Source organism: Giraffa tippelskirchi, chromosome 10 (genome assembly GCF_054371585.1).
Source record: "Giraffa tippelskirchi isolate mGirTip1 chromosome 10, T2T-mGirTip1v1.2.pri, whole genome shotgun sequence".
Lineage (NCBI taxonomy): Eukaryota > Metazoa > Chordata > Mammalia > Artiodactyla > Giraffidae > Giraffa > Giraffa tippelskirchi.
Window position 1 is genome coordinate 132,718,070 of NC_137284.1, and position 6,387 is coordinate 132,724,456.

The 6,387-nt window shown below is 32.7% G+C and overlaps 1 long non-coding RNA gene across 1 annotated transcript; it reads left to right on the forward strand.

The window, feature by feature from the left end:
- The first annotated feature begins 722 nt into the window (after positions 1-722).
- Positions 723-5,858, forward strand: LOC145523588 (uncharacterized). Its single transcript, XR_014066733.1, has 3 exons — positions 723-864; positions 2,344-2,407; positions 3,121-5,858. It is a non-coding gene; the product is annotated as an uncharacterized LOC145523588 (long non-coding RNA).
- Positions 5,859-6,387: the final 529 nt, after the last annotated feature.

The following is a 6,387-nucleotide window of genomic DNA, read 5'->3' on the forward strand; positions in this document are numbered from 1 at the left end:
TCATTTCAAGTTAAAGAACTTGTGCTTTGCATTTTACTCCAAAAAAGAAGTAGGTATTTCTTCATTATGGTTTTGTTAAATAATTAATAGAAGATTTAGGAGAAGTAGTGAATATAAATCATAATCCACAATCTTGAAGATGCAAGAAATATCCTATTATTTTCTTTAAATCAAATTAAACTGGATTCAAACTTCTGTCCAGCCATTTGATGGGGATTTAAGTGAATTGGGGGTTATTTCCCTCTCCTTATCCACCTCATAACATAGGGATCTAGAATTATCTGGTACCAGGAGAATAAGCAAATGCCTGTCACAAATGTTTTCTACCAGTTTGGTAATCGCCCAAGTCCACGGGGTCACCAGGAGGTTATAACTGCTCAAGGTTCTTATCGCATTGCCAAGCCTGAACTCCAGGATCTTAGTTGGAGTTGACAATTCCAGTGCTGAGTGTTCGCCTTGAGAAAAGGGTGCAGAGTCACTCCTTGTAAAGAATGCAGATACTGAAGAGAAACACCATTTGATAGGTCAAAAAACAGCAAACAAACACATAAATGTATCAGTACATTTTTCTTACAACAGAAGTCTTGCCTAAAATGTTTGCTTGAGGCCAGAATTTTTAAAACTTTTTTAGCTTTCATTTTGAAATAATTTTAGATATCAGAAAAGTTGCAAAATAGTAATTTCCATATAGCCTTCACCTAGTGCCCCCAAACGTTAACATCTGACATAACCAAAGTAAAAAGATCAAAACAAGGAAATTAACGGTGGTGTATGTGTGTGCATGTGTGTGCTCAGTCATATCTGACTCTTCGTGACCTCATGGACTGTGGCCTGCCAGGCTCCTCTGCCTGTGGAATTTTCCAGGTAAGAATTCTGGAGTTGGTTGCCATACATTACTATTAGCTAAAATACAGACCTTATTCAAATATCACCAGGTTTTCTACTAATGACCTTTTTCTTTTCCAGATCTGATCCAAGATTCTACATCACATTTAGTTGTCTTCCTGTCTCCTTAGTCTCCTCCAATCTGTGACCATTCTTCAGTCTTTGTTTTTCAGGATCTTGCACTTTTGGAGAATATCAGTCATTAATTTCTAGAGTATCTCTCATTTGTTTTTCTCTGATGTTATTTCATGGGGTTAGACATTTAGAAAGATCACAGAAGTGGTTTTGTGCCCTTCAGAGGACACAAAATAATGTCAGTGCCTTATTACTAGTGATGTGACTAGTGATTATCTTGAATGAAAAATCTGTAGGTCTCGAGTCTTTCCCTGTAAGTAAGTTACTCTTTGCTCACTTGTAATTAATAAATATCTTGGGGAAAATATTTGAGGCTACTCAAATATTCAGTTATCCCTCAAAATTTCATGCGTAATACATCCATTGGTGGATCATGCCTGCAGCAACTATTTTTATTTTGCTGTTTGCCTAATGGCAATTTTGTTTCTCTTTTATTCTTTCAGCATTTATTAATTGGAATTCTTCAGTAGGGAAAAGGATGTCCCTTCTCACTGATTTGTTTATTCAGTTTATGTCAGCATGGTCTTGCAGATATTTACATTATTCCATGGATTATAATAAAATGACATCAGAGGTTCAGAATTTTAAACCGTAATAATACTCTATTTCTTTTTTGTTCACAGATTTTCTTTTCTACCAAGACTATTTGTCTCCAGTTCATTGTAACATGTCTCTTTATTCCATTCTTCTTTTACTGTTTCTGTTGATTTTTCTTCTCAGTCTTTCCATGATTCCTTCATTTAAAAATTATAATATTGTCACCTTTTATTAAAAATTTGTTATCTCTTCTCTCTTCCTCTCTCCCAATTTATCATTTCGCCCCATTCTCCATCCTTGTTTCTATTTACTTTATGTATTACTGCTGATGGGCAAAGATATTTTGTCCAGTGTGAACAAAGATAAATTGCCTCTTTCCATCTTTTGAAAATAGTCCATTCGTTCTTTTGACTTTCAAGATGAATGTGAGCAAATTAAAGGAGTCGTTCTCTATTTTGCCATCAATTCTCAGCTGGCACTGAGTAAGATGACTCCTAATGACACAGTAATAATGGGTTATACTTCTTTTTGGTGTGTGATTGTGTTTGACTTCGGAGAAAGATTGACTATTTTTTGAACAATTATTGATTCCATCAGGCTTTGAACTAAAAATAATTTTTAAAATACATATCTTTTCACAAGAAAATAAAGGCAAACATTTGTCTTTTGTTATTTCTGTATGACAGTTGCTTAATTCACCCTTATAGTCTTATCACTAGATCCACATCAAATATATACATTTTCACTATTCTAACCAGAAGCTATAAATCTGACTTTCTTTTTCAGATACATCAAAATATATGCCCATGACACATATTTTATTGTGGTTGTATAAGAGGAATCTTTTAAGGTAAAGTAAATAACCATAAAATCTTTCTATATTCCTTAGAATTTTCTAATGGAATCTTATTCAGAATACTTTTACTTACTTGAATTGCTGAAAATATCTTTATAAGGATGAACAAAGGAATTATATTTCAGTGAGCGAGTAATGAGCCACATACCTAATTGTATCTATATACTTTATTTAGAGAATGGGCTTAGATCTTTGAAATTCTGAGTGGGTCATTATAACCAATGACAAGTAGAAAGCAGAGACCTTTCAAACTAAAGATTTTGCAAATTCAGGAGTGGAAAACTTTAAAAGTTTGAATGTCATTTAAAAGTACCTAAATTATTAAATAAAGATAAAACTTATATATGCATCTCAAAAGTATAAATTAATATTTACTTTATTAAACATTAATTAAAATTCCCTAAATGGAAAAATCCTGAGGCCATCTAGTTCAACTAATAACCCAGAAAATGTGTTCTGGGATTCTTTCCTATTGAAAAAGGAGAATCAGTAATTATAATTAAAAATAATTTTCATTCCCATGAGCAGAAATAAGAATATCAAATAATAACCTAAGAAAAAAATGTGAAGAAGACAAGTTTTAGTTTATGAATATTAATGACTTTTTAATAAATAGGCATGCAAATGTCATAATCCTGTGTAGGAAAACAATATGGCAAAGTTGTGATAGCTACTTCAAGGTAATCTATGCGTTTATTTCTTCATAGTCAAGGCTATGGTTTTTCCAGTAGTCATGTATGGATGTGAGAGTTGGACTGTGAAGAAAGCTGAGCACCGAAGAATTGATGCTTTTGAACTGTGGTGTTGGAGAAGATTCTTGAGAGTCCCTTGGACTGCAAGGAGATCAAACCAGTCCATCCTAAAGGAAATCAGTCCTGAATATTCAATGGAAGGACTGATGCTGAAGCTGAAACTCCAATACTTTGGCCACCTGATGCGAAGAGCTGATTCATCTGAAAAGACCCCGATGCTGGGAAAGATTGAAGGCGGGAGGAGAAGGGGACGACAGAGGATGAGATGGTTGGATGGCATCACCAACTCAATGGACATGAGTTTGAGTAAACTCCTGGAGTTGGTGATGGACAGGGAGGCCTGGCGTGCTGCAGTCCATGGGGTTGCAAAGAGTCGGACACGACTGAGCCACTGAACTGAACTGATGCATTTAAACTCATTACAAGCCAAATCTTAAAAGATGTTGCTTTAACTTGACAAAATTATTCCAAACTCATCAAAAAAGCACAAAGAATTAATTTGAGTAAAGAAATGTAAAATATAAGAGGTGGAGACCGGTCTGGTAACTTTTAAAACACATTTTAAAGTTGTAGTACACCCAGTCTATTCTGACCTTACATGTGTTTCTGTAAGAAATGGGTTATTTTCAGCCAAGTTGTAATGTTTGAAATTCAGATATATGATAGACTGAAGATAATTATTTAAGAAGTTGTTTCTTATTCTCTCACCAACTTCAAAGGATGCATCACCACCGAGAAAGAAAGTGACAAGAGCAAAGTGGCCATCAGTAAGAAATAAGTACCAAACCAGCAGATATTCAAATGTAAGCAATTCTTTTTCCCCACTCTTTTGAAATATCAACCCTAAGACATGTTATCTAGTTGGAAAGAAAATAACTTTTGAATAGTCTAAGTAGTATAGATGAGTGATGTTTATTCCCTCAGCTGTAGCTGGAAGCCTTTTTCTTTCACATCACCCAACTTTTTCAATCTATCTTGGTCAAAATCCAGAGGCAAAATTTCAACATAATATTTCAAACTTGGCACACCTTACTCAATAAGATATCTTATTCAATAAGATATTCTCAATAAGTAGAAATTTATACCAATTAATGATCATCCTAATTTTATTTTATGTTATAAAAAGAAAACTACGCACCAATTGCCCAAATGATTAGATTTTGCACTATAGGGTTTCCTCTTTTTCCTTTTTTCAACATACAGGAAATGTTAGATCATGGTAGCTAATGAAGACAATTGAATTACGTCTGGTATCGATATTTGATTCACATTTAATTATTTCCAAAAGCTGAAGTCTGAAGTTCATTACCCAGGCAGTGGTATACTGAATTAGACTGAATGGCGTCAGTTCTCCATTCCTTCCTGTGTCTGTGTCCTTAACTACACAGCTATATCATGTTCTCTCCAGAGGACCCAGCGTGATTTTCCACTCCAAGGTGTGTCTTGTGACCTGTTTTGGCCAACAAAATGAGAAATAATATGCTAACTTTTAGCCTAAGCCACAAGAGGCTCACATGTTTGGAAATACTTGTCTTTTTTGTTTCTGCCATTGCCTTATGAAAGACATGCTCATCTTAGAAAACCACCAAGACAGCTATGCAAAAAAGCTGACCCACCGCCACTCTGAACCCAGTCTAGATCAGCTAACTCCCAGGCAAATTAGGAAATCCAGTCCAAGCCAACCTAGATCAACTGACACTAGAAATAAATGTGAGAACTACTTATAAATGTTTATTATCCTAGGACACTGATGTTATTATGTGCTTGGTTGCTTTGCAATGGTAGTATATCATTAGCTAACGGATCAACCCTTACATGTATTGAAGGATCACCAAGTTTTATATTACCCCTCCTGCTTTATAAAGAACTTATAGTTTATAACTGAACATTTCACTAAACTGTGACAAATTAAGTAAGAAGAAATAGCTTATTGGTTTATTATTTTTATAATATATTAATTATTTGTGATTGACATCATTTTAATCCTAAAAACTGCTCTTGGCAATCTCTTTATATATAATTTATTTCATAAAGTCATTTATAATAATGCTTAAAAAGCCTATTAATACATTTGTCTGAATTGAAATATGAAGGCAAAATTTTTCTGACAAAATGTAAGTCTGATTAGCTTGGGGATGCTTTGCTGATTAAGTTGAAGGGCAGACATTCTCCATAAATTTAACAAATTATTTCTGCAATCCAAAGTATTGATAAAACTAAATTTAAAGCACACAATAAGATAAAAAAGAATTTAACACAAAAATATTGTATTAGAAAGAGACTAATGAAATAACATTTTGATTTTTTTTAACCCTTTTGGGCTTATTGGGTTAAATAATACACCTCTAAATAAAAGAATAGTAGGTATAATTTATAGCCATTTGGTATGTGTTTGTAAAGTGTTTTGGTTTAATTCCCAGATATTGAGAAAGCTTGGACAATAATGCCTGGGCAATAAATCATTTTTCAAATCAAGTACTTTTTAGTTCTTTGCTATTGCCAATTTGAAATGGAACTTAACTTAAAATGGTTAAAAATAGATTTTGGTGACATATTACTGGGATTTTGGCCTTCAAATATGTGTCAACCAGATTATAATTAAAAATGATTTTTGATGATAGATCACTGTGACTTTTGGTATTTAAGGAATTGAGTGACACAGCTATGAAAAAGAAATAAAATTTCTTCCCATTCTTCTCTACTGATTTCTTTGAAAATAACTTCTGTGTCCATATCTATAAAATCAAAACAAATCAAAATACAATTTGTGTAGGACTCTGTCCCACTCTAACAATTTCTTACACATTCACAGAGGTAAGAACTAACTGAAAAAATATCACTAATCTCAATAAGAAATGCATTTCTAATAAAATTCTACTTTTGATATTCAATAATTATATAAAAATATCAATACTATACTTATGAAATACAGTAATAATAGTAATAACTCAAGCCAGGAAAAATATTTAATATTTATAACACTTTAAATAATTTTCCACTTTTCCTTGGTATATTTTCTTTGCAATGAGTAAAGGGAAGTTTATCAATAAAAGTCTTTCAAGAATGAAAAATAAATTATATTAAGTATTATGGTTAAAAATGGAATGGAAATATGAATTCAAGGCGTAAATAAACAAAAGATGTAAAATTCCTAAATGTCAAAGAACAAAGGAATTGTTGATTCATTTTTTTAAATTGTGATATTTAAATTTCACTAGATAT